The sequence below is a fragment of the Mandrillus leucophaeus genome, unplaced genomic scaffold (genome assembly GCF_000951045.1).
Source record: "Mandrillus leucophaeus isolate KB7577 unplaced genomic scaffold, Mleu.le_1.0 Scaffold933, whole genome shotgun sequence".
Classification (NCBI taxonomy): Eukaryota; Metazoa; Chordata; class Mammalia; order Primates; family Cercopithecidae; genus Mandrillus; species Mandrillus leucophaeus.
In genome coordinates this window covers 198718-209013 of record NW_012110175.1, presented here as the reverse complement: position 1 = coordinate 209013, position 10296 = coordinate 198718, and the positions used below count along the sequence as shown (strand labels likewise).

The window sequence follows — 10296 nt, the reverse complement described above, 5'->3', positions numbered from 1 at the left end:
GTTTGTCAAAGATCAGATGGTTGTAGATGTGTGGTGTTATTTCTGAGGCCTCTGTTCTGTTCCATTGGTCTATATCTCTGTTTTGGTACCAGTACTATGCTGTTTTGGTAATTGTAGCCTTGTAGTATAGTTTGAAGTCAGGTAGCGTGATGCTCCTGACTTTGTTCTTTTTGCTTAGGTTTGTCTTGGCTATGCAGGCTCTTTCTTGGTTCCATATGAACTTTAAAGTAGTTTTTTCCAATTCTGTGAAGAAAGTCAATAGTAGCTTGATGGCAATAGCAATTAATCTATAAATTATCTTGGGCAGTATGGCCATTTTCACGATACTGATTCTTCCTATCCCTGAGCATGAAATGTTCTTCTATTTGTTTGTGTCCTTGTTTATTTCGTTGAGTAGTGGTTTATAGTTCTCCTCGAAGAGGTCCTTCACATCCCTTGCAAGTTGGATTCCTAGATATTTTATTCTCTTTGTAGCAGTTGTTAATGTGAGTTCACTCATGATTTGGCTCTCTGTCTGTTATTGGTGTGCAGGAATGCTTGTGATTTTTGCACATTGATTTTGTATCCTGAGACTTTGCTGAAGTTGTTTATCAGCTTAAGGAAACTTTGGGCTGAGACAATGGGGTTTTCTAAATATACAATCATGTCATCTGTAAACAGTGACAATTTGACTTCCTCTTTTCCTAATTGAATACCCTTTATGTCTTTCTCTTGCCTGATTGCCCTGGCCAGAACTTCCAACACTATGTTGAATAGGAGTGGTGAGAAAGGGCATCCCTGTCTTGTGCCGGTTTTCAAAGGGAATGCTTCCAGTTTTTGCCCATTCAGTATGATATTGGCTGTGGGTTTGTCATAAATAGCTCTTATTATTTTGAGATACGTTCCATCAGTACCGAATTTATTGAGAGTTTTTAGCATGAAGGGCTGTTGAATTTTGTTGAAGGCCTTTTCTGCATCTATTGAGATCATCATGTGGTTTTTTTCATTGGTTCTGTTTATGTGATGGATTATGTTTATTGATTTGCGTATGTTGAACCAGCCTTGCATCCCAGGAATGAAACTGACTTGATCGTGGTGGATAAGCTTTTTGATGTGCTGCTGGATTCGGTTTGCCAGTATTTTATTGAGGATTTTCGCATGGATGTTCATCAGAGATATTGGTCTAAAATTCTCTTTTTTTGATGTGTCTTTATCAGGCTTTGGTATCAGGATGATGCTAGCCTCATAAAATGAGTTAGGGTGGATTCACTGTTTTTCTTTTGACTGGAATAGTTTCAGAAGGAATGGTACCATCTCCTCTTTGTACCTCTGGCAGAATTCGGCTGTGAATCCCTCTGGTCCTGGACTTTTTTTGGTTGGTAGGCTATTAATTATTGCTTCAATTTCAGAGCCTGTTATTGGTCTATTCAGAGATTCCACTTCTTCCTTGTTTAGTCTTGGGAGGGTGTATGTGTCCAGGAATTCATCCATTTCTTCTAAATTTTTCTAGTTTATTTGGGTAGAGGTGTTTATAGTATTCTCTAATGGTAGTTTGTATTTCTGTGGGATTGGTGGTGATATCACCTTTGTCATTTTTTATTGAGTCTATCTGATTCTTCTCTCTTTTCTTCTTTATTAGTCTTGCTAGCAGCCTATCAATTTTGTTGATCTTTTCAAAAAACCAGCTCCTGGATTCATTGATTTTTTGAAGAGTGTTTTTGTGTCTCTATTTCCTTCAGTTCTGCTCTGATCTTAGTTATTTCTTGCCTTCTGCTAGCTTTTGAATATGTTTGCTCTTCTGTAGTTCATTGTGATGTTAGGGTGTCGATTTTAGATCTTTCCTGCTTCTCTTGTGGGCATTTAGTGCTATAAATTTCCCTTTACACACTACTTTAAATGTGTCCCAGAAATTCTGGTACATTGTATCTTTGTTTTCATTGGTTTCAAAGAACATCTTTATTTCTGCGTTTATTTCATTATGTACCCAGTAGTCATTCAGGAGCAGGTTGTTCAGTTTCCGTGCAGTTGTGCAGTTTTGAGTGAGTTTCTGAATCCTGAGTTCTAATTTGATTGCACTATGGTCTGAGAGACAGTTTGTTGTGATTTCTGTTCTTTTACATTTGCTGAAGAGTGCTTTACTTGCAACTATGTGGTCAGTTTTGGAGTAAGTGCCATGTGGTGCTGAGAAGAATGTATATTCTGTTGATTTGGGGTGGAGAGTTCTGTAGATGTCTATTAGGTCTGCTTGGTGCAGAGCTGAGTTCAATTCCTGGATATCCTTGTTAACTTTCTATCTTGTTGATCTATCTAATGTTGACAGTGGGGTCTTATTATTGTGTGGGAGTCTAAGTCTCTTTATAGGTCTCTGCAGACTTGCTTTATGAATCTGGGTGCTCCTGTATTGGGTGCATATGTATTTAGTATAGTTAGCTCTTCTTGTTGAATTGATCCCTTTACCATTATGTAATGGCCTTCTTTGTCTCTTATGATCTTTGTTGGTTTAAAATCTGTTTTATCAGAGACTAGGATTGCAACCCCTGCTCTTTTTTGCTTTCAATTTGCTTGGTAGATCTTCCTCCATCCCTTTATTTTGAGCCTATGTGCGTCTTTGCACGTGAGATGGGTCTCCTAAATAGAGCACACTGATGGAAACTCCTTTATCTAATTTGCCAGTCTGTGTCTTTTAATTGGGGTATTTAGCCCATTTACATTTAAGGTTAATATTGTTATGTATGAATTTGATCCTATCATTATGATGTTAACCGGTTATTTTGCCCATTAATTGATTCAGTTTCTTCATAGCATTGATAGTCTTTACAATTTGGCATGTTTTTGCAGTGGCTGGTACCGGTTGTTCCTTTCCATGTTTAGTGCTCCTTCAGGAGCTCTTTTAAGGCAGGCCTGGTGGTGACAAAATCTCTCAGTGTTTGCTTGTCTGTAAAGGGTTTTATTTCTCCGTCACTTATGCAGCTTAGTTTGGCTGGATATGTGATTCTGGGTTGAAAATTCTTTTCTTTAAGAATGCTGAATATTGGCCCCCACTTTCTTCTGGCTTGTAGAGTTTCTGTCAAGAGATCCGCTGTTAGTCTGATGGGCTTCCCTTTGTGGATAACCCGACCTTTCTCTCTGGCTGCCCTTAACAATTTTTCCTTCGTTTCAACCTTGGTGAATCTGACAGTTATATCTTGGGGTTGCTCTTCTTGAGGCGTGTCTTTGTGGTGTTCTCTGTATTTCCTGAATTTGAATGTTGGCCTGCCTTGCTAGGTTGGGGAAGTTCTCCTGGATAATATCCTGAAGAGTGTTTTCCAATTTGGTTTCATTCTCCCCATCACTTTCAGGTACACCAATAAAATACAGAGTTGGTCTTTTCATTTAGTCCCATATTTCTTGGTGGCTTTGTTCATTTCTTTTTACTCTTTTTTTCTCTAAACTTCTCATCGCTTTATTTCATTAATTTGATGTACAATCACTGATACCTTTCTTCCACTTGATTGAATAGGCTATTGAATGAAGCTTGTGCATGGATCACGTAGTTCTCATGCCATGGTTTTCAGCTCCATCAGGTCTTTTAAGGTCTTCTCTACACTGTTTATTCTAGTTAGCCATTCATCTAATCTTTTTTCAAGGTTTTTAGCTTCCTTGTGATGGGTTCAAACATCCTTCTTTAGCTCGGAGAAGTTTGTTATTACTGACCTTCTGAAGCCTATTTCTATCAGCTCCTCAAAGTCATTCTCCATCCAGCTTTGTTCTGTTGCTGACGAGGAGCTGCGATACTTTGGAGGAAAAGAGGCACTCTGGCTATTAGAATTTTAAGCTTTTCTGCTCTGGTTTCTCCCCATCTTTGTGGTTTTATCGACCGTTGGTCTTTGATGCTGGTGACCTACAGATGGGGTTTTGGTGTGGATGTCTTTTTGTTGATGTTGATGATATTCCTTTCTGTTAGTTTTCCTTCTAACAGTCAGGTCCCTCAGCTGCAGGTCTGTTGGAGTTTGCTGGAGGTCCACTCCAGACCCTGTTTGCCTGCGTATCACCAGTGGAGGCTGCAGAACAGCAAATATTGCTGCCTAATCCTTCCTCTGGAAGCTTTGTCCCAGAGGGGCACCTGCCTGTATGAGGTTTCAGTCAGCCCCTACTGGGAGGTTTCTGCAAGTTAGGCTACATGGGGGTCAGGGACCCACCTGAGGAGGCAGTCTGTCTGTTCTCGGAGCTCAAACACTGTGCTGGGAGAACCACTGCTCTATTCAGAGCTGTCAGACAGGGACATTTAAGTCTGTGGAAGTTTCTGCTGCCTTTTGTTCAGCTATGCCCTGCCGCCCAGTTTGAGCTTCCCGAAAGCTTTGTTTACCTACTCAAGCCTCAGCAATGGTGGACGCCCCTCCACCTGCCAGGCTGCTGCTTCGCAGTTCAATCTCAGACTGCTGTGCTAGCAGTGAGCAAAGCTCCAGGGGCATGGGACCTACTGAGCCAGGCGCAAGATATAATTTGGTGTGCTGTTTGCTAAGACTGTTGGAAAAGCACAGTATTTAAGCAGTAGTGTCCCGTTTTTCCAGGTATAGTCTGTCATGGTTTTCCTTGGCTAGGAAAGGGAAATACCCCGACACCTTGCTCTTCCGGGTGAGGTGATGCACCCCCCTGCTTCGGCTCGCCCTGTGTGGGCTGCACCCACTGTCCAACCAGTCCCAGTGAGGTGAACCAGGTACCTCAGTTGGAAATGCAGAAATCACCCATCTTCTGCGTCAATCACGCTGGGAGCTGCAGACCGGAGCTGTTCCTATTCAGCCATCTTGGAACGCACCTGCTTTTTAGAGTTGTTGAAAGATGTTCAGAAAAGAGATTTTGACAAGAACTTGAAGAAATAAAAGGAGCAGAAGTTTAAGTCACTCTTTATTCTTGTGTGGAAGTACTAAAATATTAGAACTTTGGGTTCAGATTTTGAGTCGTGTGTGTGTATTTTAAAAAATCATTAAAACTGTTAGGGCGCAGTGGCTCATGCCTGTAATCCCAGCACTTTGGGAGGCTGAGGCGGGTGGATCACGTGAGGTCAGGAGTTCGAGACCAGCCCTGACCAATATGGTGAAACCCCATCTCTACTAAAAATACAAAAAGTTAGCTGGAGGTGGTGTCGTGCGCCTGTAGTCCCAGCCACTTGGGAGACTGAGACAGGAGAATTATTTGAACCTGGGAGGCGGAGGTTGCAGTGAGCCGAGATCGTGCCACTGCACTCCAGCCTGGGCGACAGAATGAGACTCCATCTCCAAAAAAAAGGGAAAAAAAAATCATTAAAACTCAGAATCCATGGGAAGGATTTGTATGTAGAGAATGAGTCTTGTTTTCCCGTAGGAGAACAATCCTGGTGAAAAAACATCTCTCTGACTTTAGTAAAAAGTAAAGGTTAGGCACAGCGGCTTATGCCTGTAATCCCAGGATTTTGAGAGTCCGAGGCGTGAGAATTGCATGAGGCCAAGAGTTCAAGACCAGCCTGGGCAACATTTCAAGACCCCGTCAGTACAAAAAAGAAAGGAATTAGCTGGGTGTGATGGCATGTTCCTGTAGTTGTAGCTGCCCAGGAGACTGAGGCAGAAGTATTGCTGTAACCCAGAAATTCAAGGTTGCAATAAGCTCTGATCACATTACTGCACCCCAGCCTGGGTGACAGAGCAAGACCCTGTCTTTGAAAAATAAGATTAAATAAAGTAAAATGACAAACACTAAGCTTTAGTGCCCTTCTTCCTGTTCTGTCCTGTCACCCCACCAACTAGTAAGTCTGGGGAAAAATTGTAAGAATAATAATTTAAATTCTCTCTACATCTGTGGTTTGGTAACGTAGGTATGTAAGTTATATATCTAAAGTAAAAATTGTAAGATACGACTTACACTTTGTAGCGTAATAAAGTAGATGTTTATTCTTCCCTTCCCCAAATGTAGATGATTCTCTGGTTGTGTTAACTGTCTTTGATTCAGAAAGTGTAAAAATAGCAACATTTGAGAAAATTAAAATTTAAGGAACATGAAAATATCAAATTCTATAAAAAAATTTTTTTCTTTTTATAGTTTTACTGCAGCTGTTACTTTTTAAAAATAAGTGCATGTGGCAACCCCAGAAAGATGTGAAGAAATGGTTTAATGTAATGTCAAAGATCTATTTGATGAAAGTTAATAATTGATAGCTTTAAAGTTGAAATGGGATAGTTTTTTTTTCCCCTTGTGTGTTAAATGTGCTTTTCTTTTTTCATTTTAAAAACACAAAGGCTTTGGCAGAGATGAATTTATGGAGGTAAGTCTCAAGTATAATAGGATTGCATTTTAATTAAGGAGGGGAATGTTGCTAATTTAAATTTTGAATGAGCCATTATTTGCATGGTTTAAAACTTAGGCATTGCAGCCATATTTGTTCCCTTTTATATTCTGTTATTTGGAATCATATTTTGCTTTTTAGCGTATTTTGGGGACTGAGATATGAGAATGAAGAAAAAGAGAGGGTTTATTGATTTATGAGACAGGGTCTCACTCTGTCACCCAGGCTGGAATGCAGTGGTGCAATCTCGGCTCACTGGAACCTCTGCCTCCTTGGTTCAAGCGATTCTCTGACCCCAGCCTCCCAAGTAGCTGGATTCACAGGCGCACGCCACTGTGCCTGGCTAATTTTTGTATTTTTTGGTAGAGATGAGGTTTCACCATGTTAGCCAGGCTGTTCTCAAACTCCTGACCTCGAGTGATTGGCCCACTTCAGCCTCCCATAGTGTTGAGATTACAGATGTGAGTCACTGCGCCTGGCCAGAAAGGGTTCTTTTTAAAGTAATAAATGTATTTTCTGATTTAAAAAAAATATAGTAAACAGGAATCTTTGAAAACTTAATTTATATATCGTTATATTCTACCAAAATCTAGATCTGTATTGTCTAGTATGGTAGCCAGTAACCATATGTGGCAATTGAGTACCCAAAATCTGACTGGTTTGACTTGTGATATGCTATAAGAGTAAAATATGTACCAGATTTTAAAACTTGATTTGAAAAAGAGACTGTCTTAGTAATTGAAAAAAAATTTGTTTACCTGTTGAAGTGACATTTCAACTGTATTTGATAAAATAAACTATTAAAATTAATTTCAGGCTGGGCCTGGTGGATTACTCCTGTAATGGTAGCACTATGGAAGGCCTAGGTGGGAGGATTGCTTAAGCCCAGGAGTTCGAGACCAGGCTCTCAAGACCCCATCTCTATTTAAGATATATATATATATTTTTCATCTTTTTCTAAAAGCTTTTAATTGTAGTGACTAGAACATTTAGCATTTCATAAGTGGACTGCATTGTATTTCTTTTGGACAGGCTGATCTAGATGACCTAATGTCCATCTTATATTTATAATTTTACCATCATAGCATTACCTCAGTTTTCCTGAGGATATTCTCTATAAAACATCCAGCAACACCAAGAAAGTGAAGAGCTTGCAAGCAAAATAGGTATTTTCAAGTCTCTATTTAAAAATTCATGATTTTTAATCATAGGAAAGGTCTTTAGATCTTTATTTGAAGTCTTTATTCTTGCTATTTTCATTGAGGATTGTTTTAAATTTTTTTTTTTTTTTTTTTTTTGGTAGAGATGAGTTTTCGCTGTGTTGCCCAGGCTGGTCTCAAACTCCTGGGCTCAAGTGATCCACCTGCCTCAGCATCCCAAAGTGCTGGGATTATGGGTGTGAGCCACTTTTCCCAGCATCTCTGTGCTTTTAAGTGCCAGTGTGTTTAGCTTCCCAGGTGTTTGTATCATACAGCATTTTTCTTCCTTAGATCCTTTCTTAGTTCCTTATAAATTATCTTAGCAGTTGATAAATTACCAACTGGCATGTTGACCAGTTGCTGTTGTATCCTGCTTTCTGAGTTCTGGTATCCATAGGAAAACATTAAGCTGAGTACAGTAGGATATTCAAAAAGTTTAATATCAACTGTTTTCAGATAATTACCAGATTTTTTATGTAGCGTTCACCTTGCTTATGAACTTCAGATTTGTCTTTTCAACTACTGTGCTTATTATCTACATGGATTTTCTCCCAAGTACTTCAAACTCCCAATACTCAAAAGAGAATGCATTCTTTTCCCTTTCCTCCTTTGTATTTTCAAATCATAGTATTACAGATAAGCTTTTTGGGGGGGCTGTTTATCATCTGCATGCTGCCATACACAAGCTATTCTTTTTTCTTATATGGCCATCATGAAGTGTATACTCTGTCATTTTCCTTACATTGGTGACATCTTGGTAAGGACAAGTTTTGATTCTCAGAAGCAAAGATATGGTGAAGTTCATCTGTGTAAGATAAGACCGAGACTGTTCTCTGTGCTGGAATATTTTCTCGTTCTCAGCTTGTTCCCCAGTCCCACCCATTAGGGAACTGGAAATGCCTTCTCCCTACAAAGTTTACCAAACTTCTGGAAGCAATCACTCCTTGACTCTCCATCTTTAATACTATTTGTAGTCCAGATGGTATATTGGCACCCCCGCCCGCCCCGTCTCACTAATGTGTGACTGTAGCCATTTTGAATGGCTGCCCTTGGATCTGGAGCTACTCTAAGAGAAACTTGTAGTGACCCAGTTAGGAGACAGGATTGTGTGTTCCCTTGTTGGTAGAAAAACAACCTCTTATGTCCTAGTCTGTCATTCTGGGAGAATGAATGAATTTAGGCCTGTGAATTACTTACTGTATAAAAGTGGCATATAAGAAATGGCCAGGAGGCTACACAAACCTACAGGGACACCTTAGATTACAATGTACAATATTCCTGCTTGGATAGTATTCTTTTTCTTTAATCTGTGATAGTCAGAATTCTTGTGTTAGAAGGAGATTATGATGGGATGGAATGGGAAGTGAGATGAATTATTCCCCCACTGTCCCCCCTGCTTTTTTTTTCGAGACAGGATCTCACTGTGTCACCCTGGCTAGAGTGCAGTGGTGCAGTGCGATCATGGCACACTGCAGCCTCAACTTCCCGGGCTCAGGCGATTCTTCCATCACAGCCCCCCAGTATCTGGGACTACAGGTGTGCACTACCACACCTGGCAATTTTTTTTGTATTTTTTAGTAGAGATGGGGTTTCTCCATATTGCCCAGTTTGGTCTCAAATTCCTGGACTCAAGCAATCCATCTGCCTTGGCCTCCCCTTTTTTTTTTTTTTTTTTTTGCTTTGCAATAAATCCATGTAAGGCAGTGCACCCATGTGATCTGGGAGGAGGAAAATATGTGAAAAAGTTTTAGATATACTTCTCACTAGCCCACAAACCTATGAGTAATGCTGTATTACCACTTTCCCAGCTGCCAAGCTCAAGGCTTTGTAAATTGTTGACTTTCAGGCAGTGCCCCCCTCCCCTACCATGTCAGAATATCTTAATTATACTGAAACTAGGTGGAAACGTGTTTAAAAGCCGTCTTGAGTTGTTCATCATCACATTTAGCAATAAGGAATAAAAATGCTTGATTCTAACTACATAGTCTATAAAGTTTACGTGTTCTTGAGGAACATGTAATTTATTTTTCTACATGCTGTAGAAAAATACATGCTATAGTTCACTGGGGGGAGACTTCATAGTATCAATTCAAGTATTACTACTTCTGCAAAATGTTCCGACTCTCTCACAGAAAAGGGCTTCTTCATTATAAAAATTCTAAAGTTTTTCTCTAGAGAATTTAAAAATTTTCTGGAATGACCAGGAAATTGGAAAAGGCAAATATGGAGTAATATTTATATCTTTCTTTATTTATAAAATATACCCAAAATAATCTTTTACAAAAGTAATAGTTATGGTTTTAAAAAGTTCAGAAGGGCTTACAATAATAAAATGCAGTCGTTTCTCACTGAAATTTTACTATCCCTAGTGCCATTAAGTAGATAATATTTTTTACAAATATTGATGAAGTGATTAAAAATTGATGAATAATATGCAGAGAAATGTGTAGTTCTTTTTTTTTTTGAGACGGAGTCTCGCTGTGTTGCCCAGGCTGGAGTGCAATGGTGCGATCTCTGCTGCCTCCCAGGTTCAAGCGATTCTCTTGCCTCAGCTTCCTGAGTAGCTGCTGGGATTACAGGCATGTGCCAGCACGCCCGGCTAATTTTTGTATTTTTAGTAGCGACGGGGTTTCACCATGCTGGCCAAGCTGGTCTCGAACTCCCAACCTCTGGCAATCCGCCCGCCTCAGCCTCCCAAAGTGCTGGGATTACAGGTGTGAGCCACCACGCCTGGCCGAAATGTGTAGTTCTTAAGTGTAGAGTTTGAGTTTCAAAAAATGTATATACCTATGTATAACCCACATACCTATTAAGACTTAGAAA

At 39.8% G+C, this 10296-nt stretch overlaps 1 protein-coding gene and 1 pseudogene across 1 annotated transcript in view; one reads left to right on the top strand and one right to left on the bottom strand.

Moving 5' to 3' along the window:
• Window positions 1–7821, bottom strand: part of LOC105532131 — a 19103-nt pseudogene extending 11282 nt beyond the window's left edge.
• Window positions 1–10296, top strand: part of LOC105532132 (ecotropic viral integration site 5 protein homolog) — a gene marked incomplete at its 3' end in the record, with an annotated part of 264948 nt that overhangs the window by 102042 nt on the left and 152610 nt on the right. The window lies entirely within an intron of this gene.